Below are 23,471 nucleotides of genomic sequence, written 5' to 3'. Positions count from 1 at the left end.
AACACCCACGGGAAGCTGTAAGCATAGAGGACATGCCTGCACCCCATTGGACTTACCTGTGTGGGTTAAACCCGGGTTATTTGACAACCTATGGCGGTGATGGTTCTGCTCAGGCAGAGCAGTGCTGATGCTCCTCATAAAGCTGTCGCTGCTGTGAAGGTTCTAGGTGACATCACAAATCCCTATGGTTACATACACAACAAAGCTGGGTTGTTGTTGTTTACACTCTGCAAGGCCTGTGGAAGTGAGTGACATCATAGCACTGTAGTTCTGAGGGTTCTAGATGGATGCAACAATCTCCTGTTGCTTCTATGAAGGCCATAATAGACGACATCACCAAACAGCTCCATAGTCACATACACAGCAAAGGAGAGATGTTGTTTACACCTAGTGATGTCAGTGGTATTGAGTGACATCACAGCACAGTGCTAAGGCTCCTGGGCCTGGACACAGCAGCGGCTGCAATATCTCAACGGAGAATACGTTTATATATATGTGTGTGTGTGCGCGTATATATATATATATATATATATATATATATATATATATTTCTCCGCCGAAATCACTTTTAAACCCATTTCCACCTTTTTTTCCCTTCTCTTCCTCTTACTTTTTTTTCACGTTTTTTTACGTTTTTCTCCTTTTCGCCTCTTTTCTGGGCGTATTATTCTTCTTTTTCTTCTTTTTTTTCGTCTAATGCATACCCCATCAGTGCAGCAATGCTTATTCAATACCGCCAGCAGATGGAGACACTGGGGGATAATTTTCTAAGGATTTATACTGATTTTTCCTGTCTGAATTTGTCGCACAGAAAGTTGCAGGCCAAATATGTGTGACATTTCTGCGACTTTAGCTTCTAGAGCATTTTTACAACATTATACATAGGTGCTGAATACATAAAAAGCGACTGTTCAGCGACAGACAAGTCGCATCGGCTGAAAGTAGGCCAGAATGTCAGTCCATGTTGGAGCAGGTTTAGATACAGTCTAAAGCATAGATCTCAAAGTCTGTGCACAGAATTTAGCAAGGGCCTCGCACCTTCTGATGCATCAGGTAGGTGCACAATAGCATAGCCTAACCCTCTGTACTTTGGTCTATATTGATGCGGGACATAGACAGCCAGCTGATGACCAATCCATTAGTGCAATGGATGGCTGGAAGCATTTGTCTTTGCCTTTGCAATACCACAGAAGCAATGCATGGTCAATGTACAGCAATGACACACCTGTGTGAACAGCCAGGAGACCCCCCCCCCCCCCCCATGTTATGTTACATAGTTACATAGTTAGTACGGTCGAAAAAAGACATATGTCCATCAAGTTCAACCAGGGAATTAAGGGGTAGGGGTGTGGCGCGATATTGGGGAAGGGATGAGATTTTATATTTCTTCATAAGCATTAATCTTATTTTGTCAATTAGGAACATTCAGCACCCACCCGCTATCAAGGCAGCTGCCTATCATGTCATGCCCTACCTGCACAGGTGTGCTGGCTACTCAAATGATCCAATTAAGGAGGCCATTTAGTCAGCAGCAGCAGAAGTCCTGTGCCTGGACGCTCCAACAGCGGCCAGACACAAGCAGAAGCAGAAGCAGCAGCAGCACCACCTTTTGTTTTTTGGCTGCAGCAGCAGCAGCAGCAAGGCCCACAGGGCTGGCTAGCTGGCTAGCCAGCAAGCAGGTAGCAATGAAAGTAGGAATCTTTCTTTTTAACCCTGTAAGGGGGTGGTGCACTGTACCCGAAGATACTGCCATATCGGGTCAATGCATAGGGCGACGGAAGCAAGCTTCGAAATCGGCCCCCGTTCTCAAAAATCCATTTAATATATGGTCCCCAGATAGGGGACGTATCAGATATTAAACTGATAAGAACAGATACTACACTTGATCTTAGCCAAAAGGCCGAGAAGCGATAACCGTGAAAGGGGCGGGCCCAACAAGGTCCCCTTCATGGGCACTATCACTGCTTGCTGTCAGGGAGGCTGCCAGACAATTTTCCATGCACACTCTGGGCTGGGGGGCAGTCAACCACCAGTACACACAGCAGAACCTAAACCCATACCATTATTGCTAAGCAGCAAGACAGGGGCCCATTGCACTCCCACGGGGCCTTTTTAAATGCAATCCATAACCCGGATTTGCCAGGAACCCTTCTTACTCCTCCTACTTGCATGTGACACTGGGCTTAGGATCTGCATAGGAAACACACACACAAGCACACACCTACCTTTGTTGCCTGCAGATGCCTCCTTGGCTGTCCCCAAACGGTATCAAACCAACACCCACGGGAAGCTGTAAGCATAGAGGACATGCCTGCACCCCATTGGACTTACCTGTGTGGGTTAAACCCGGGTTATTTGACAACCTATGGCGGTGATGGTTCTGCTCAGGCAGAGCAGTGCTGATGCTCCTCATAAAGCTGTCGCTGCTGTGAAGGTTCTAGGTGACATCACAAATCCCTATGGTTACATACACAACAAAGCTGGGTTGTTGTTGTTTACACTCTGCAAGGCCTGTGGAAGTGAGTGACATCATAGCACTGTAGTTCTGAGGGTTCTAGATGGATGCAACAATCTCCTGTTGCTTCTATGAAGGCCATAATAGACGACATCACCAAACAGCTCCATAGTCACATACACAGCAAAGGAGAGATGTTGTTTACACCTAGTGATGTCAGTGGTATTGAGTGACATCACAGCACAGTGCTAAGGCTCCTGGGCCTGGACACAGCAGCGGCTGCAATATCTCAACGGAGAATACGTTTATATATATGTGTGTGTGTGCGCGTATATATATATATATATATATATATATATATATATATATATATATTTCTCCGCCGAAATCACTTTTAAACCCATTTCCACCTTTTTTTCCCTTCTCTTCCTCTTACTTTTTTTTCACGTTTTTTTACGTTTTTCTCCTTTTCGCCTCTTTTCTGGGCGTATTATTCTTCTTTTTCTTCTTTTTTTTCGTCTAATGCATACCCCATCAGTGCAGCAATGCTTATTCAATACCGCCAGCAGATGGAGACACTGGGGGATAATTTTCTAAGGATTTATACTGATTTTTCCTGTCTGAATTTGTCGCACAGAAAGTTGCAGGCCAAATATGTGTGACATTTCTGCGACTTTAGCTTCTAGAGCATTTTTACAACATTATACATAGGTGCTGAATACATAAAAAGCGACTGTTCAGCGACAGACAAGTCGCATCGGCTGAAAGTAGGCCAGAATGTCAGTCCATGTTGGAGCAGGTTTAGATACAGTCTAAAGCATAGATCTCAAAGTCTGTGCACAGAATTTAGCAAGGGCCTCGCACCTTCTGATGCATCAGGTAGGTGCACAATAGCATAGCCTAACCCTCTGTACTTTGGTCTATATTGATGCGGGACATAGACAGCCAGCTGATGACCAATCCATTAGTGCAATGGATGGCTGGAAGCATTTGTCTTTGCCTTTGCAATACCACAGAAGCAATGCATGGTCAATGTACAGCAATGACACACCTGTGTGAACAGCCAGGAGACCCCCCCCCCCATGTTATGTTACATAGTTACATAGTTAGTACGGTCGAAAAAAGACATATGTCCATCAAGTTCAACCAGGGAATTAAGGGGTAGGGGTGTGGCGCGATATTGGGGAAGGGATGAGATTTTATATTTCTTCATAAGCATTAATCTTATTTTGTCAATTAGGAACATTCAGCACCCACCCGCTATCAAGGCAGCTGCCTATCATGTCATGCCCTACCTGCACAGGTGTGCTGGCTACTCAAATGATCCAATTAAGGAGGCCATTTAGTCAGCAGCAGCAGAAGTCCTGTGCCTGGACGCTCCAACAGCGGCCAGACACAAGCAGAAGCAGAAGCAGCAGCAGCACCACCTTTTGTTTTTTGGCTGCAGCAGCAGCAGCAGCAAGGCCCACAGGGCTGGCTAGCTGGCTAGCCAGCAAGCAGGTAGCAATGAAAGTAGGAATCTTTCTTTTTAACCCTGTAAGGGGGTGGTGCACTGTACCCGAAGATACTGCCATATCGGGTCAATGCATAGGGCGACGGAAGCAAGCTTCGAAATCGGCCCCCGTTCTCAAAAATCCATTTAATATATGGTCCCCAGATAGGGGACGTATCAGATATTAAACTGATAAGAACAGATACTACACTTGATCTTAGCCAAAAGGCCGAGAAGCGATAACCGTGAAAGGGGCGGGCCCAACAAGGTCCCCTTCATGGGCACTATCACTGCTTGCTGTCAGGGAGGCTGCCAGACAATTTTCCATGCACACTCTGGGCTGGGGGGCAGTCAACCACCAGTACACACAGCAGAACCTAAACCCATACCATTATTGCTAAGCAGCAAGACAGGGGCCCATTGCACTCCCACGGGGCCTTTTTAAATGCAATCCATAACCCGGATTTGCCAGGAACCCTTCTTACTCCTCCTACTTGCATGTGACACTGGGCTTAGGATCTGCATAGGAAACACACACACAAGCACACACCTACCTTTGTTGCCTGCAGATGCCTCCTTGGCTGTCCCCAAACGGTATCAAACCAACACCCACGGGAAGCTGTAAGCATAGAGGACATGCCTGCACCCCATTGGACTTACCTGTGTGGGTTAAACCCGGGTTATTTGACAACCTATGGCGGTGATGGTTCTGCTCAGGCAGAGCAGTGCTGATGCTCCTCATAAAGCTGTCGCTGCTGTGAAGGTTCTAGGTGACATCACAAATCCCTATGGTTACATACACAACAAAGCTGGGTTGTTGTTGTTTACACTCTGCAAGGCCTGTGGAAGTGAGTGACATCATAGCACTGTAGTTCTGAGGGTTCTAGATGGATGCAACAATCTCCTGTTGCTTCTATGAAGGCCATAATAGACGACATCACCAAACAGCTCCATAGTCACATACACAGCAAAGGAGAGATGTTGTTTACACCTAGTGATGTCAGTGGTATTGAGTGACATCACAGCACAGTGCTAAGGCTCCTGGGCCTGGACACAGCAGCGGCTGCAATATCTCAACGGAGAATACGTTTATATATATGTGTGTATGTGCGCGTATATATATATATATATATATATATATATATATATATATATATTCTCCGCCGAAATCACTTTTAAACCCATTTCCACCTTTTTTTCCCTTCTCTTCCTCTTACTTTTTTTTCACGTTTTTTTACGTTTTTCTCCTTTTCGCCTCTTTTCTGGGCGTATTATTCTTCTTTTTCTTCTTTTTTTTCGTCTAATGCATACCCCATCAGTGCAGCAATGCTTATTCAATACCGCCAGCAGATGGAGACACTGGGGGATAATTTTCTAAGGATTTATACTGATTTTTCCTGTCTGAATTTGTCGCACAGAAAGTTGCAGGCCAAATATGTGTGACATTTCTGCGACTTTAGCTTCTAGAGCATTTTTACAACATTATACATAGGTGCTGAATACATAAAAAGCGACTGTTCAGCGACAGACAAGTCGCATCGGCTGAAAGTAGGCCAGAATGTCAGTCCATGTTGGAGCAGGTTTAGATACAGTCTAAAGCATAGATCTCAAAGTCTGTGCACAGAATTTAGCAAGGGCCTCGCACCTTCTGATGCATCAGGTAGGTGCACAATAGCATAGCCTAACCCTCTGTACTTTGGTCTATATTGATGCGGGACATAGACAGCCAGCTGATGACCAATCCATTAGTGCAATGGATGGCTGGAAGCATTTGTCTTTGCCTTTGCAATACCACAGAAGCAATGCATGGTCAATGTACAGCAATGACACACCTGTGTGAACAGCCAGGAGACCCCCCCCCCCATGTTATGTTACATAGTTACATAGTTAGTACGGTCGAAAAAAGACATATGTCCATCAAGTTCAACCAGGGAATTAAGGGGTAGGGGTGTGGCGCGATATTGGGGAAGGGATGAGATTTTATATTTCTTCATAAGCATTAATCTTATTTTGTCAATTAGGAACATTCAGCACCCACCCGCTATCAAGGCAGCTGCCTATCATGTCATGCCCTACCTGCACAGGTGTGCTGGCTACTCAAATGATCCAATTAAGGAGGCCATTTAGTCAGCAGCAGCAGAAGTCCTGTGCCTGGACGCTCCAACAGCGGCCAGACACAAGCAGAAGCAGAAGCAGCAGCAGCACCACCTTTTGTTTTTTGGCTGCAGCAGCAGCAGCAGCAAGGCCCACAGGGCTGGCTAGCTGGCTAGCCAGCAAGCAGGTAGCAATGAAAGTAGGAATCTTTCTTTTTAACCCTGTAAGGGGGTGGTGCACTGTACCCGAAGATACTGCCATATCGGGTCAATGCATAGGGCGACGGAAGCAAGCTTCGAAATCGGCCCCCGTTCTCAAAAATCCATTTAATATATGGTCCCCAGATAGGGGACGTATCAGATATTAAACTGATAAGAACAGATACTACACTTGATCTTAGCCAAAAGGCCGAGAAGCGATAACCGTGAAAGGGGCGGGCCCAACAAGGTCCCCTTCATGGGCACTATCACTGCTTGCTGTCAGGGAGGCTGCCAGACAATTTTCCATGCACACTCTGGGCTGGGGGGCAGTCAACCACCAGTACACACAGCAGAACCTAAACCCATACCATTATTGCTAAGCAGCAAGACAGGGGCCCATTGCACTCCCACGGGGCCTTTTTAAATGCAATCCATAACCCGGATTTGCCAGGAACCCTTCTTACTCCTCCTACTTGCATGTGACACTGGGCTTAGGATCTGCATAGGAAACACACACACAAGCACACACCTACCTTTGTTGCCTGCAGATGCCTCCTTGGCTGTCCCCAAACGGTATCAAACCAACACCCACGGGAAGCTGTAAGCATAGAGGACATGCCTGCACCCCATTGGACTTACCTGTGTGGGTTAAACCCGGGTTATTTGACAACCTATGGCGGTGATGGTTCTGCTCAGGCAGAGCAGTGCTGATGCTCCTCATAAAGCTGTCGCTGCTGTGAAGGTTCTAGGTGACATCACAAATCCCTATGGTTACATACACAACAAAGCTGGGTTGTTGTTGTTTACACTCTGCAAGGCCTGTGGAAGTGAGTGACATCATAGCACTGTAGTTCTGAGGGTTCTAGATGGATGCAACAATCTCCTGTTGCTTCTATGAAGGCCATAATAGACGACATCACCAAACAGCTCCATAGTCACATACACAGCAAAGGAGAGATGTTGTTTACACCTAGTGATGTCAGTGGTATTGAGTGACATCACAGCACAGTGCTAAGGCTCCTGGGCCTGGACACAGCAGCGGCTGCAATATCTCAACGGAGAATACGTTTATATATATGTGTGTGTGTGCGCGTATATATATATATATATATATATATATATATATATATATATATATATTTCTCCGCCGAAATCACTTTTAAACCCATTTCCACCTTTTTTTCCCTTCTCTTCCTCTTACTTTTTTTTCACGTTTTTTTACGTTTTTCTCCTTTTCGCCTCTTTTCTGGGCGTATTATTCTTCTTTTTCTTCTTTTTTTTCGTCTAATGCATACCCCATCAGTGCAGCAATGCTTATTCAATACCGCCAGCAGATGGAGACACTGGGGGATAATTTTCTAAGGATTTATACTGATTTTTCCTGTCTGAATTTGTCGCACAGAAAGTTGCAGGCCAAATATGTGTGACATTTCTGCGACTTTAGCTTCTAGAGCATTTTTACAACATTATACATAGGTGCTGAATACATAAAAAGCGACTGTTCAGCGACAGACAAGTCGCATCGGCTGAAAGTAGGCCAGAATGTCAGTCCATGTTGGAGCAGGTTTAGATACAGTCTAAAGCATAGATCTCAAAGTCTGTGCACAGAATTTAGCAAGGGCCTCGCACCTTCTGATGCATCAGGTAGGTGCACAATAGCATAGCCTAACCCTCTGTACTTTGGTCTATATTGATGCGGGACATAGACAGCCAGCTGATGACCAATCCATTAGTGCAATGGATGGCTGGAAGCATTTGTCTTTGCCTTTGCAATACCACAGAAGCAATGCATGGTCAATGTACAGCAATGACACACCTGTGTGAACAGCCAGGAGACCCCCCCCCCCCATGTTATGTTACATAGTTACATAGTTAGTACGGTCGAAAAAAGACATATGTCCATCAAGTTCAACCAGGGAATTAAGGGGTAGGGGTGTGGCGCGATATTGGGGAAGGGATGAGATTTTATATTTCTTCATAAGCATTAATCTTATTTTGTCAATTAGGAACATTCAGCACCCACCCGCTATCAAGGCAGCTGCCTATCATGTCATGCCCTACCTGCACAGGTGTGCTGGCTACTCAAATGATCCAATTAAGGAGGCCATTTAGTCAGCAGCAGCAGAAGTCCTGTGCCTGGACGCTCCAACAGCGGCCAGACACAAGCAGAAGCAGAAGCAGCAGCAGCACCACCTTTTGTTTTTTGGCTGCAGCAGCAGCAGCAGCAAGGCCCACAGGGCTGGCTAGCTGGCTAGCCAGCAAGCAGGTAGCAATGAAAGTAGGAATCTTTCTTTTTAACCCTGTAAGGGGGTGGTGCACTGTACCCGAAGATACTGCCATATCGGGTCAATGCATAGGGCGACGGAAGCAAGCTTCGAAATCGGCCCCCGTTCTCAAAAATCCATTTAATATATGGTCCCCAGATAGGGGACGTATCAGATATTAAACTGATAAGAACAGATACTACACTTGATCTTAGCCAAAAGGCCGAGAAGCGATAACCGTGAAAGGGGCGGGCCCAACAAGGTCCCCTTCATGGGCACTATCACTGCTTGCTGTCAGGGAGGCTGCCAGACAATTTTCCATGCACACTCTGGGCTGGGGGGCAGTCAACCACCAGTACACACAGCAGAACCTAAACCCATACCATTATTGCTAAGCAGCAAGACAGGGGCCCATTGCACTCCCACGGGGCCTTTTTAAATGCAATCCATAACCCGGATTTGCCAGGAACCCTTCTTACTCCTCCTACTTGCATGTGACACTGGGCTTAGGATCTGCATAGGAAACACACACACAAGCACACACCTACCTTTGTTGCCTGCAGATGCCTCCTTGGCTGTCCCCAAACGGTATCAAACCAACACCCACGGGAAGCTGTAAGCATAGAGGACATGCCTGCACCCCATTGGACTTACCTGTGTGGGTTAAACCCGGGTTATTTGACAACCTATGGCGGTGATGGTTCTGCTCAGGCAGAGCAGTGCTGATGCTCCTCATAAAGCTGTCGCTGCTGTGAAGGTTCTAGGTGACATCACAAATCCCTATGGTTACATACACAACAAAGCTGGGTTGTTGTTGTTTACACTCTGCAAGGCCTGTGGAAGTGAGTGACATCATAGCACTGTAGTTCTGAGGGTTCTAGATGGATGCAACAATCTCCTGTTGCTTCTATGAAGGCCATAATAGACGACATCACCAAACAGCTCCATAGTCACATACACAGCAAAGGAGAGATGTTGTTTACACCTAGTGATGTCAGTGGTATTGAGTGACATCACAGCACAGTGCTAAGGCTCCTGGGCCTGGACACAGCAGCGGCTGCAATATCTCAACGGAGAATACGTTTATATATATGTGTGTGTGTGCGCGTATATATATATATATATATATATATATATATATATATATATATTTCTCCGCCGAAATCACTTTTAAACCCATTTCCACCTTTTTTTCCCTTCTCTTCCTCTTACTTTTTTTTCACGTTTTTTTACGTTTTTCTCCTTTTCGCCTCTTTTCTGGGCGTATTATTCTTCTTTTTCTTCTTTTTTTTCGTCTAATGCATACCCCATCAGTGCAGCAATGCTTATTCAATACCGCCAGCAGATGGAGACACTGGGGGATAATTTTCTAAGGATTTATACTGATTTTTCCTGTCTGAATTTGTCGCACAGAAAGTTGCAGGCCAAATATGTGTGACATTTCTGCGACTTTAGCTTCTAGAGCATTTTTACAACATTATACATAGGTGCTGAATACATAAAAAGCGACTGTTCAGCGACAGACAAGTCGCATCGGCTGAAAGTAGGCCAGAATGTCAGTCCATGTTGGAGCAGGTTTAGATACAGTCTAAAGCATAGATCTCAAAGTCTGTGCACAGAATTTAGCAAGGGCCTCGCACCTTCTGATGCATCAGGTAGGTGCACAATAGCATAGCCTAACCCTCTGTACTTTGGTCTATATTGATGCGGGACATAGACAGCCAGCTGATGACCAATCCATTAGTGCAATGGATGGCTGGAAGCATTTGTCTTTGCCTTTGCAATACCACAGAAGCAATGCATGGTCAATGTACAGCAATGACACACCTGTGTGAACAGCCAGGAGACCCCCCCCCCCCATGTTATGTTACATAGTTACATAGTTAGTACGGTCGAAAAAAGACATATGTCCATCAAGTTCAACCAGGGAATTAAGGGGTAGGGGTGTGGCGCGATATTGGGGAAGGGATGAGATTTTATATTTCTTCATAAGCATTAATCTTATTTTGTCAATTAGGAACATTCAGCACCCACCCGCTATCAAGGCAGCTGCCTATCATGTCATGCCCTACCTGCACAGGTGTGCTGGCTACTCAAATGATCCAATTAAGGAGGCCATTTAGTCAGCAGCAGCAGAAGTCCTGTGCCTGGACGCTCCAACAGCGGCCAGACACAAGCAGAAGCAGAAGCAGCAGCAGCACCACCTTTTGTTTTTTGGCTGCAGCAGCAGCAAGGCCCACAGGGCTGGCTAGCTGGCTAGCCAGCAAGCAGGTAGCAATGAAAGTAGGAATCTTTCTTTTTAACCCTGTAAGGGGGTGGTGCACTGTACCCGAAGATACTGCCATATCGGGTCAATGCATAGGGCGACGGAAGCAAGCTTCGAAATCGGCCCCCGTTCTCAAAAATCCATTTAATATATGGTCCCCAGATAGGGGACGTATCAGATATTAAACTGATAAGAACAGATACTACACTTGATCTTAGCCAAAAGGCCGAGAAGCGATAACCGTGAAAGGGGCGGGCCCAACAAGGTCCCCTTCATGGGCACTATCACTGCTTGCTGTCAGGGAGGCTGCCAGACAATTTTCCATGCACACTCTGGGCTGGGGGGCAGTCAACCACCAGTACACACAGCAGAACCTAAACCCATACCATTATTGCTAAGCAGCAAGACAGGGGCCCATTGCACTCCCACGGGGCCTTTTTAAATGCAATCCATAACCCGGATTTGCCAGGAACCCTTCTTACTCCTCCTACTTGCATGTGACACTGGGCTTAGGATCTGCATAGGAAACACACACACAAGCACACACCTACCTTTGTTGCCTGCAGATGCCTCCTTGGCTGTCCCCAAACGGTATCAAACCAACACCCACGGGAAGCTGTAAGCATAGAGGACATGCCTGCACCCCATTGGACTTACCTGTGTGGGTTAAACCCGGGTTATTTGACAACCTATGGCGGTGATGGTTCTGCTCAGGCAGAGCAGTGCTGATGCTCCTCATAAAGCTGTCGCTGCTGTGAAGGTTCTAGGTGACATCACAAATCCCTATGGTTACATACACAACAAAGCTGGGTTGTTGTTGTTTACACTCTGCAAGGCCTGTGGAAGTGAGTGACATCATAGCACTGTAGTTCTGAGGGTTCTAGATGGATGCAACAATCTCCTGTTGCTTCTATGAAGGCCATAATAGACGACATCACCAAACAGCTCCATAGTCACATACACAGCAAAGGAGAGATGTTGTTTACACCTAGTGATGTCAGTGGTATTGAGTGACATCACAGCACAGTGCTAAGGCTCCTGGGCCTGGACACAGCAGCGGCTGCAATATCTCAACGGAGAATACGTTTATATATATGTGTGTGTGTGCGCGTATATATATATATATATATATATATATATATATATATATATATTTCTCCGCCGAAATCACTTTTAAACCCATTTCCACCTTTTTTTCCCTTCTCTTCCTCTTACTTTTTTTTCACGTTTTTTTACGTTTTTCTCCTTTTCGCCTCTTTTCTGGGCGTATTATTCTTCTTTTTCTTCTTTTTTTTCGTCTAATGCATACCCCATCAGTGCAGCAATGCTTATTCAATACCGCCAGCAGATGGAGACACTGGGGGATAATTTTCTAAGGATTTATACTGATTTTTCCTGTCTGAATTTGTCGCACAGAAAGTTGCAGGCCAAATATGTGTGACATTTCTGCGACTTTAGCTTCTAGAGCATTTTTACAACATTATACATAGGTGCTGAATACATAAAAAGCGACTGTTCAGCGACAGACAAGTCGCATCGGCTGAAAGTAGGCCAGAATGTCAGTCCATGTTGGAGCAGGTTTAGATACAGTCTAAAGCATAGATCTCAAAGTCTGTGCACAGAATTTAGCAAGGGCCTCGCACCTTCTGATGCATCAGGTAGGTGCACAATAGCATAGCCTAACCCTCTGTACTTTGGTCTATATTGATGCGGGACATAGACAGCCAGCTGATGACCAATCCATTAGTGCAATGGATGGCTGGAAGCATTTGTCTTTGCCTTTGCAATACCACAGAAGCAATGCATGGTCAATGTACAGCAATGACACACCTGTGTGAACAGCCAGGAGACCCCCCCCCCCCCATGTTATGTTACATAGTTACATAGTTAGTACGGTCGAAAAAAGACATATGTCCATCAAGTTCAACCAGGGAATTAAGGGGTAGGGGTGTGGCGCGATATTGGGGAAGGGATGAGATTTTATATTTCTTCATAAGCATTAATCTTATTTTGTCAATTAGGAACATTCAGCACCCACCCGCTATCAAGGCAGCTGCCTATCATGTCATGCCCTACCTGCACAGGTGTGCTGGCTACTCAAATGATCCAATTAAGGAGGCCATTTAGTCAGCAGCAGCAGAAGTCCTGTGCCTGGACGCTCCAACAGCGGCCAGACACAAGCAGAAGCAGAAGCAGCAGCAGCACCACCTTTTGTTTTTTGGCTGCAGCAGCAGCAGCAGCAAGGCCCACAGGGCTGGCTAGCTGGCTAGCCAGCAAGCAGGTAGCAATGAAAGTAGGAATCTTTCTTTTTAACCCTGTAAGGGGGTGGTGCACTGTACCCGAAGATACTGCCATATCGGGTCAATGCATAGGGCGACGGAAGCAAGCTTCGAAATCGGCCCCCGTTCTCAAAAATCCATTTAATATATGGTCCCCAGATAGGGGACGTATCAGATATTAAACTGATAAGAACAGATACTACACTTGATCTTAGCCAAAAGGCCGAGAAGCGATAACCGTGAAAGGGGCGGGCCCAACAAGGTCCCCTTCATGGGCACTATCACTGCTTGCTGTCAGGGAGGCTGCCAGACAATTTTCCATGCACACTCTGGGCTGGGGGGCAGTCAACCACCAGTACACACAGCAGAACCTAAACCCATACCATTATTGCTAAGCAGCAAGACAGGGGCCCATTGCACTCCCACGGGGCCTTTTTAACCCCTTCCCGCTATTGGACGTATGCATACGTCCAGGCGAATTACACGTTCGCGCAAATGGACGTATGCATACGTCCAAGCGATCTCCTGCTCTGCCGCGGGCAGCGCAGGAGATCGCGGGTGGGACTCAGCTGTCAATCACAGCCGGAGTCCCACCGCAGCTGCCGGGGCCGCGATCGCGCCGGTCCCGGCAGCATTAACCCCATAGATGCCGTGATCAGTCTGATCACGGCATCTATGGTGTTTGCAGGGGGAACGCTCTCCCCCTGCCCATCAACGCGGCGCCGCGATAAAATAAGGGGGATCGGGGGTGTCCAAGACACCCTCGATCCCCCTTGAAGAGATAGGAGTGAGGTGGCAGGGTTGCCACCCCTCCTATCCCTGCTATTGATCGGCGGAGCGGCCGACCAATAGCAGACTGGGGGCGGGGGGGTTAAAGTTCGGTTCCCCGCGCTATGCCCGCCCATCGGTGTCCGGGCACAGCGGGGGGAACTGTGTAGTAGAGGCGGCGGCGGCAGCGGCGATCACTTACCCGGCGGCGGAGCTCCAGATGACGGCGGCGGCTGTGATCACGGCGGCGGTGGAGGTGAGTATGACGCCGCGTGTCCAGGAGTCTGTTGCCTAGCAACATCTGCAGGGCGACAGTTTAGAGAGTGGTCTCTAAACTGTCGCCCTCCAGATGTTGCAAAACTACAACTCCCACCATGCCTTGACAGCTGTTTGCTGTGTTGGCATGCTGGGAGTTGTAGTTTTGCAAGATTTAGAGGGGTTCAGGCTAGAGATCACTGACAGTGGTCTCTAAACTGTAGCCCTCCAGATATTACAAAACTACAACTCCCAGCATGCCCAGACAGCAGTTTGCTGTCTTAGCATGCTGAGATTTGTAGTTTTGCAACATCTGGAGGGCCACAGTTTAGAGACCACTGTCAGTGATCTCCAGCCTGAACCCCTCTAAATCTTGCAAAACTACAACTCCCAGCATTCAGGAACAGCAAATGGCTGTCTCGGCATGCTGGGAGTTGTACTTGCGTGCCTCCAGCTGTTGCATAACTACATCTCCCAGCATTCCCTTTGGCAATCAGTACATGCTGAGAGTTGTAGTTCTGCAACAGCTGGAGGCACACTGGTTGGGAAATACCGAGTTAGGTAATAGGTTCTATTACCTAACTCAGTATTTTCCAACCAGTGTGCCTCCAGCTGTTGCAAAACTACAACTCCCAGCATGCACGTTCTGTCAGTGCATGCTGGGAGTTGTAGTTTTGCCCCCCCCCCCCCCCCCCCCTCCCATGTGAATGTACAGGTTACATTCACACTGGCGGCGGATTACAGTGAATTCCCTGCTTCAGGTTGAGCTGCAGCAGCCGCAGCTCAAACTCCTAGCGGGAGACTCAGTGTAATCCGCCGTCAGTGTGAATGTAACCTAAAAACACTACACTAACATAAAATAAAGAGTAAAACACTACATATACACACGTACACTGCCCCCCCCCCCCCACCACCCCTTCCCCCCCAATAAAAATGAAAAACGTATCCTACAGCAGTGTTTCCAAAACGGAGCCTCCAGCTGTTGCAAAACAAAAACTCCCAGCATTTCCGGACAGCCATTGACTGTCCAAGCATGCTGGGAGTTTAGCAACAGCTGGAGGCACCCTGTTTGAGAATCACTGGTGTAAAATACCCCTATGTCCACCCCTATGCAAATCCCTAATTTAGGCCTCAAATGCGCACGGCGCTCTCTCACTTTGGAGCCCTGTCGTATTTCAAGGCAACAGTTTAGGGCCACATATGGGGTATCGCCGTACTCGGGAGAAATTGCCTAACAAATTTTGGGGGGCGTTTTCTCCTTTTACCCCTTATGAAAAGGTAAAGTTGGGGTCTACACCAGCATGTTAGTGTAAAAAAAAAACATTTTTGTACACTAACATACTGGTGTTGCCCCATACTTTAAAATTTCACAAGCGGTAAAAGAAAAAAAGCCTCCAAAATTTGTAACGCAATTTCTCCTGAGGACGGAGATACCCCATATGTGGGCGCAAAGTGTTCTGGGGACGCACAACAAGGCTCAGAAGGGAGAGTGCACCATGTAAATTTGAGGTCTAAATTGGTGATTTGCACAGGGGTGGCTGATTTTACAGCGGTTCTGACATAAGTGCAAAACAATAAATACCCACATGTGACCCCATTTTGGAAACTACACCCCTCACGGAATGTAACAAGGGGTACAGTGAGCATTTACGCCCCACAGGTGTCTGACAGATCTTTGAAACAGGGGTCTGTGAAAATGAAAAATAAAATTTTTAATTTGCACAGCCCACTGTTCCAAAGATCCGTCAAATGCCAGTGGGGTGTAAATTCTCCCTGCACCCCTTATTACCTTCCGTGAGGGGTGTAGTTTTAAAAATGGGGTCACATGTGGGGGGTCCACTGTTCTGGCACCACGGGGGGCTTTGGAAATGCACATGGCCAAATTCTCTCTCCAAAAGCTCAATGATGCTCCTTCTCTTCTGAGCATTGTAGTTCGCCCCCAGTGCACTTCACGTCCACTTATTGGGTATTTCCATACTCAGAAGAGATGGGGTTACAAATTTTGGGGGGTATTTTCTGCTATTATCCCTTGTAAAAATGTAAAATTTGGGGGAAAACAAGCATTTTAGTGTAAAAAAAATATTTTTTTTTTACATATGCAAAAGTAGTGAAACACCTGTGGGGTATTAAGGTTCACTTTACCCCTTGTTACGTTCCCCAAGGGGTCTAGTTTCCAAAATGGTATGCCATGTGGTTTTTTTTTTCTGTCCTGGCACCATAGGTGCTTCCTAAATGCGGCATGCCCCCAGAGCAAAATTTGCTTCCAAAAAGCCAAATGTGACTCCTTCTCTTCTGAGACCTGTAGTGCGCCAGCAGAGCACTTTTCATCCCCATATTGGGTGTCTTCTGAATTGGGAGAAATTGGGCTTCAAATGTTGGGGGGTATTTTCTGCTATTACCTTTTTTAAAAATGTAAAATTTTTGCTAAACCAAGCATTTTTGGTAAAAAAAAAATTTTTTTTTTTACATATGCAAAAGTCGTGAAACACCTGTGGGGTATTAAGGTTCACTTTATCCCTTGTTACGTTCCTCAAGGAGTCTAGTTTCCAAAATGGTATGCCATGTCATTTTTTTTTTGCTGTCCTGGCACCATAGGGGCTTCCTAAATGCGACATGCCCCCTGAGCAAAATTTGCTCTCAAAAAGCCAAATATGACTCCTTCTCTTCTGAGCATTGTAGTTCGCCCGTAATGCACTTCAGGTCAACTTATGGGGTACCTCCATACTCAGAAGAGATGGGGTTACAAATTTTGGGGGGTATTTTCTGCTATTAACCCTTGCAAAAATGTGAAATTTGGGGGGAAACACACATTTTAGTGAAATTATTATTTTTATTCTTTTACATATGCAAAAGTCATGAAACACCTGTGGGGTATTAAGGCTCACTTTATTCCTTTTTACGTTCCTCAAGGGGTCTAGTTTCCAAAATGGTATGCCATGTTTTTTTTATTTGCTGTTTTGGCACCATAGGGGCTTCCTAAATGCAACATGCCCCCAAAAAACCATTTCAGAAAAACGTACTCTCCAAAATCCCCTTGTCGCTCCTTCGCTTCTGAGCCCTCTACTGCGCCCGCCGAACAGTTTACATAGACATATGAGGTATGTGCTTACTCGAGAGAAATTGGGCTACAAATTCAAGTATAAATTTTATCCTTTTACCCCTTGTAAAAATTCAAAAATTGGGTCTACAAGAACATGCAAGTGTAAAAAATGAAGATTTTGAATTTTCTCCTTCACTTTGCTGCTTTTCCTGTGAAACACCTAAAGGGTTAAAACACTTACTGAATGTCATTTTGAATACTTTGGGGGGTGCAGTTTTTGTAATGGGGTCATTTATGGGGTATTTCTAATATGAAGACCCTTCAAATCCACTTCAAACCTGAACTGGTCCATGAAAAATAGCGAGTTTGAAAATTTTGTGAAAAATTGTAAAATTGCTGCTGAACTTTGAAGCCCTCTGGTGTCTTCCAAAAGTAAACACTTGTCAATTTTATGATGAAAATATAAAGTAGACATATTGTATATGTGAATCCCAAAAAAATTATATTTGGAATATCCATTTTCCTTACAAGCAGAGAGCTTCAAAGTTAGAAAAATGCAAAATTTTCAATTTTTTCATCAAATTTTGGGATTTTTCACCAAGAAAGGATGCAAGTTACCACAAAAATTTACCACTATGTTAAAGTAGAATATGTCACGAAAAAACAATCTCGGAATCAGATTGATAAGTAAAAGCATTCCAGAGTTATTAATGTTTAAAGTGACAGTGGTCAGATGTGCAAAAAAGGGCTGCGTCCTAGAGGTGAAAATGGGCTGTGTCCTTAAGGGGTTAAATGCAATCCATAACCCGGATTTGCCAGGAACCCTTCTTACTCCTCCTACTTGCATGTGACACTGGGCTTAGGATCTGCATAGGAAACACACACACAAGCACACACCTACCTTTGTTGCCTGCAGATGCCTCCTTGGCTGTCCCCAAACGGTATCAAACCAACACCCACGGGAAGCTGTAAGCATAGAGGACATGCCTGCACCCCATTGGACTTACCTGTGTGGGTTAAACCCGGGTTATTTGACAACCTATGGCGGTGATGGTTCTGCTCAGGCAGAGCAGTGCTGATGCTCCTCATAAAGCTGTCGCTGCTGTGAAGGTTCTAGGTGACATCACAAATCCCTATGGTTACATACACAACAAAGCTGGGTTGTTGTTGTTTACACTCTGCAAGGCCTGTGGAAGTGAGTGACATCATAGCACTGTAGTTCTGAGGGTTCTAGATGGATGCAACAATCTCCTGTTGCTTCTATGAAGGCCATAATAGACGACATCACCAAACAGCTCCATAGTCACATACACAGCAAAGGAGAGATGTTGTTTACACCTAGTGATGTCAGTGGTATTGAGTGACATCACAGCACAGTGCTAAGGCTCCTGGGCCTGGACACAGCAGCGGCTGCAATATCTCAACGGAGAATACGTTTATATATATGTGTGTGTGTGCGCGTATATATATATATATATATATATATATATATATATATATATATATTTCTCCGCCGAAATCACTTTTAAACCCATTTCCACCTTTTTTTCCCTTCTCTTCCTCTTACTTTTTTTTCACGTTTTTTTACGTTTTTCTCCTTTTCGCCTCTTTTCTGGGCGTATTATTCTTCTTTTTCTTCTTTTTTTTCGTCTAATGCATACCCCATCAGTGCAGCAATGCTTATTCAATACCGCCAGCAGATGGAGACACTGGGGGATAATTTTCTAAGGATTTATACAGATTTTTCCTGTCTGAATTTGTCGCACAGAAAGTTGCAGGCCAAATATGTGTGACATTTCTGCGACTTTAGCTTCTAGAGCATTTTTACAACATTATACATAGGTGCTGAATACATAAAAAGCGACTGTTCAGCGACAGACAAGTCGCATCGGCTGAAAGTAGGCCAGAATGTCAGTCCATGTTGGAGCAGGTTTAGATACAGTCTAAAGCATAGATCTCAAAGTCTGTGCACAGAATTTAGCAAGGGCCTCGCACCTTCTGATGCATCAGGTAGGTGCACAATAGCATAGCCTAACCCTCTGTACTTTGGTCTATATTGATGCGGGACATAGACAGCCAGCTGATGACCAATCCATTAGTGCAATGGATGGCTGGAAGCATTTGTCTTTGCCTTTGCAATACCACAGAAGCAATGCATGGTCAATGTACAGCAATGACACACCTGTGTGAACAGCCAGGAGACCCCCCCCCCCCCCCATGTTATGTTACATAGTTACATAGTTAGTACGGTCGAAAAAAGACATATGTCCATCAAGTTCAACCAGGGAATTAAGGGGTAGGGGTGTGGCGCGATATTGGGGAAGGGATGAGATTTTATATTTCTTCATAAGCATTAATCTTATTTTGTCAATTAGGAACATTCAGCACCCACCCGCTATCAAGGCAGCTGCCTATCATGTCATGCCCTACCTGCACAGGTGTGCTGGCTACTCAAATGATCCAATTAAGGAGGCCATTTAGTCAGCAGCAGCAGAAGTCCTGTGCCTGGACGCTCCAACAGCGGCCAGACACAAGCAGAAGCAGAAGCAGCAGCAGCACCACCTTTTGTTTTTTGGCTGCAGCAGCAGCAGCAGCAAGGCCCACAGGGCTGGCTAGCTGGCTAGCCAGCAAGCAGGTAGCAATGAAAGTAGGAATCTTTCTTTTTAACCCTGTAAGGGGGTGGTGCACTGTACCCGAAGATACTGCCATATCGGGTCAATGCATAGGGCGACGGAAGCAAGCTTCGAAATCGGCCCCCGTTCTCAAAAATCCATTTAATATATGGTCCCCAGATAGGGGACGTATCAGATATTAAACTGATAAGAACAGATACTACACTTGATCTTAGCCAAAAGGCCGAGAAGCGATAACCGTGAAAGGGGCGGGCCCAACAAGGTCCCCTTCATGGGCACTATCACTGCTTGCTGTCAGGGAGGCTGCCAGACAATTTTCCATGCACACTCTGGGCTGGGGGGCAGTCAACCACCAGTACACACAGCAGAACCTAAACCCATACCATTATTGCTAAGCAGCAAGACAGGGGCCCATTGCACTCCCACGGGGCCTTTTTAAATGCAATCCATAACCCGGATTTGCCAGGAACCCTTCTTACTCCTCCTACTTGCATGTGACACTGGGCTTAGGATCTGCATAGGAAACACACACACAAGCACACACCTACCTTTGTTGCCTGCAGATGCCTCCTTGGCTGTCCCCAAACGGTATCAAACCAACACCCACGGGAAGCTGTAAGCATAGAGGACATGCCTGCACCCCATTGGACTTACCTGTGTGGGTTAAACCCGGGTTATTTGACAACCTATGGCGGTGATGGTTCTGCTCAGGCAGAGCAGTGCTGATGCTCCTCATAAAGCTGTCGCTGCTGTGAAGGTTCTAGGTGACATCACAAATCCCTATGGTTACATACACAACAAAGCTGGGTTGTTGTTGTTTACACTCTGCAAGGCCTGTGGAAGTGAGTGACATCATAGCACTGTAGTTCTGAGGGTTCTAGATGGATGCAACAATCTCCTGTTGCTTCTATGAAGGCCATAATAGACGACATCACCAAACAGCTCCATAGTCACATACACAGCAAAGGAGAGATGTTGTTTACACCTAGTGATGTCAGTGGTATTGAGTGACATCACAGCACAGTGCTAAGGCTCCTGGGCCTGGACACAGCAGCGGCTGCAATATCTCAACGGAGAATACGTTTATATATATGTGTGTGTGTGCGCGTATATATATATATATATATATATATATATATATATATATTTCTCCGCCGAAATCACTTTTAAACCCATTTCCACCTTTTTTTCCCTTCTCTTCCTCTTACTTTTTTTTCACGTTTTTTTACGTTTTTCTCCTTTTCGCCTCTTTTCTGGGCGTATTATTCTTCTTTTTCTTCTTTTTTTTCGTCTAATGCATACCCCATCAGTGCAGCAATGCTTATTCAATACCGCCAGCAGATGGAGACACTGGGGGATAATTTTCTAAGGATTTATACTGATTTTTCCTGTCTGAATTTGTCGCACAGAAAGTTGCAGGCCAAATATGTGTGACATTTCTGCGACTTTAGCTTCTAGAGCATTTTTACAACATTATACATAGGTGCTGAATACATAAAAAGCGACTGTTCAGCGACAGACAAGTCGCATCGGCTGAAAGTAGGCCAGAATGTCAGTCCATGTTGGAGCAGGTTTAGATACAGTCTAAAGCATAGATCTCAAAGTCTGTGCACAGAATTTAGCAAGGGCCTCGCACCTTCTGATGCATCAGGTAGGTGCACAATAGCATAGCCTAACCCTCTGTACTTTGGTCTATATTGATGCGGGACATAGACAGCCAGCTGATGACCAATCCATTAGTGCAATGGATGGCTGGAAGCATTTGTCTTTGCCTTTGCAATACCACAGAAGCAATGCATGGTCAATGTACAGCAATGACACACCTGTGTGAACAGCCAGGAGACCCCCCCCCCCCCATGTTATGTTACATAGTTACATAGTTAGTACGGTCGAAAAAAGACATATGTCCATCAAGTTCAACCAGGGAATTAAGGGGTAGGGGTGTGGCGCGATATTGGGGAAGGGATGAGATTTTATATTTCTTCATAAGCATTAATCTTATTTTGTCAATTAGGAACATTCAGCACCCACCCGCTATCAAGGCAGCTGCCTATCATGTCATGCCCTACCTGCACAGGTGTGCTGGCTACTCAAATGATCCAATTAAGGAGGCCATTTAGTCAGCAGCAGCAGAAGTCCTGTGCCTGGACGCTCCAACAGCGGCCAGACACAAGCAGAAGCAGAAGCAGCAGCAGCACCACCTTTTGTTTTTTGGCTGCAGCAGCAGCAGCAGCAAGGCCCACAGGGCTGGCTAGCTGGCTAGCCAGCAAGCAGGTAGCAATGAAAGTAGGAATCTTTCTTTTTAACCCTGTAAGGGGGTGGTGCACTGTACCCGAAGATACTGCCATATCGGGTCAATGCATAGGGCGACGGAAGCAAGCTTCGAAATCGGCCCCCGTTCTCAAAAATCCATTTAATATATGTCCCCAGATAGGGGACGTATCAGAAATTAAACTGATAAGAACAGATACTACACTTGATCTTAGCCAAAAGGCCGAGAAGCGATAACCGTGAAAGGGGCGGGCCCAACAAGGTCCCCTTCATGGGCACTATCACTGCTTGCTGTCAGGGAGGCTGCCAGACAATTTTCCATGCACACTCTGGGCTGGGGGGCAGTCAACCACCAGTACACACAGCAGAACCTAAACCCATACCATTATTGCTAAGCAGCAAGACAGGGGCCCATTGCACTCCCACGGGGCCTTTTTAAATGCAATCCATAACCCGGATTTGCCAGGAACCCTTCTTACTCCTCCTACTTGCATGTGACACTGGGCTTAGGATCTGCATAGGAAACACACACACAAGCACACACCTACCTTTGTTGCCTGCAGATGCCTCCTTGGCTGTCCCCAAACGGTATCAAACCAACACCCACGGGAAGCTGTAAGCATAGAGGACATGCCTGCACCCCATTGGACTTACCTGTGTGGGTTAAACCCGGGTTATTTGACAACCTATGGCGGTGATGGTTCTGCTCAGGCAGAGCAGTGCTGATGCTCCTCATAAAGCTGTCGCTGCTGTGAAGGTTCTAGGTGACATCACAAATCCCTATGGTTACATACACAACAAAGCTGGGTTGTTGTTGTTTACACTCTGCAAGGCCTGTGGAAGTGAGTGACATCATAGCACTGTAGTTCTGAGGGTTCTAGATGGATGCAACAATCTCCTGTTGCTTCTATGAAGGCCATAATAGACGACATCACCAAACAGCTCCATAGTCACATACACAGCAAAGGAGAGATGTTGTTTACACCTAGTGATGTCAGTGGTATTGAGTGACATCACAGCACAGTGCTAAGGCTCCTGGGCCTGGACACAGCAGCGGCTGCAATATCTCAACGGAGAATACGTTTATATATATGTGTGTGTGTGCGCGTATATATATATATATATATATATATATATATATATATATATATATATATTTCTCCGCCGAAATCACTTTTAAACCCATTTCCACCTTTTTTTCCCTTCTCTTCCTCTTACTTTTTTTTCACGTTTTTTAACGTTTTTCTCCTTTTCGCCTCTTTTCTGGGCGTATTATTCTTCTTTTTCTTCTTTTTTTTCGTCTAATGCATACCCCATCAGTGCAGCAATGCTTATTCAATACCGCCAGCAGATGGAGACACTGGGGGATAATTTTCTAAGGATTTATACTGATTTTTCCTGTCTGAATTTGTCGCACAGAAAGTTGCAGGCCAAATATGTGTGACATTTCTGCG

The 23,471-nt window shown here is 45.8% G+C and overlaps 8 non-coding genes across 8 annotated transcripts; all 8 read right to left on the bottom strand.

Annotated features, from left to right (window-relative positions):
- Window positions 1–1,721: 1,721 nt before the first annotated feature.
- On the bottom strand, window positions 1,722–1,912 carry LOC130348201 (U2 spliceosomal RNA). The gene has a single exon (XR_008885971.1). It is a non-coding gene; the product is annotated as a U2 spliceosomal RNA (small nuclear RNA).
- A 2,085-nt stretch (window positions 1,913–3,997) lies between these two features.
- Window positions 3,998–4,188, bottom strand: LOC130348200 (U2 spliceosomal RNA). Its single transcript, XR_008885970.1, has one exon. It is a non-coding gene; the product is annotated as a U2 spliceosomal RNA (small nuclear RNA).
- A 2,082-nt stretch (window positions 4,189–6,270) lies between these two features.
- On the bottom strand, window positions 6,271–6,461 carry LOC130348199 (U2 spliceosomal RNA). The gene has a single exon (XR_008885969.1). It is a non-coding gene; the product is annotated as a U2 spliceosomal RNA (small nuclear RNA).
- A 2,088-nt stretch (window positions 6,462–8,549) lies between these two features.
- LOC130348197 (U2 spliceosomal RNA) lies at window positions 8,550–8,740 on the bottom strand. Its single transcript, XR_008885967.1, has one exon. It is a non-coding gene; the product is annotated as a U2 spliceosomal RNA (small nuclear RNA).
- A 2,078-nt stretch (window positions 8,741–10,818) lies between these two features.
- On the bottom strand, window positions 10,819–11,009 carry LOC130348196 (U2 spliceosomal RNA). The gene has a single exon (XR_008885966.1). It is a non-coding gene; the product is annotated as a U2 spliceosomal RNA (small nuclear RNA).
- Window positions 11,010–13,094: 2,085 nt separating this feature from the next.
- On the bottom strand, window positions 13,095–13,285 carry LOC130348194 (U2 spliceosomal RNA). The gene has a single exon (XR_008885965.1). It is a non-coding gene; the product is annotated as a U2 spliceosomal RNA (small nuclear RNA).
- Window positions 13,286–19,790: 6,505 nt separating this feature from the next.
- Window positions 19,791–19,981, bottom strand: LOC130348193 (U2 spliceosomal RNA). Its single transcript, XR_008885964.1, has one exon. It is a non-coding gene; the product is annotated as a U2 spliceosomal RNA (small nuclear RNA).
- A 2,081-nt stretch (window positions 19,982–22,062) lies between these two features.
- On the bottom strand, window positions 22,063–22,252 carry LOC130348187 (U2 spliceosomal RNA). The gene has a single exon (XR_008885958.1). It is a non-coding gene; the product is annotated as a U2 spliceosomal RNA (small nuclear RNA).
- Between the last annotated feature and the right edge of the window lie 1,219 nt (window positions 22,253–23,471).

The sequence above is a fragment of the Hyla sarda genome, unplaced genomic scaffold (assembly GCF_029499605.1).
Source record: "Hyla sarda isolate aHylSar1 unplaced genomic scaffold, aHylSar1.hap1 scaffold_875, whole genome shotgun sequence".
NCBI lineage: Eukaryota > Metazoa > Chordata > Amphibia > Anura > Hylidae > Hyla > Hyla sarda.
This window is presented reverse-complemented; position numbering and strand designations above follow the sequence as displayed.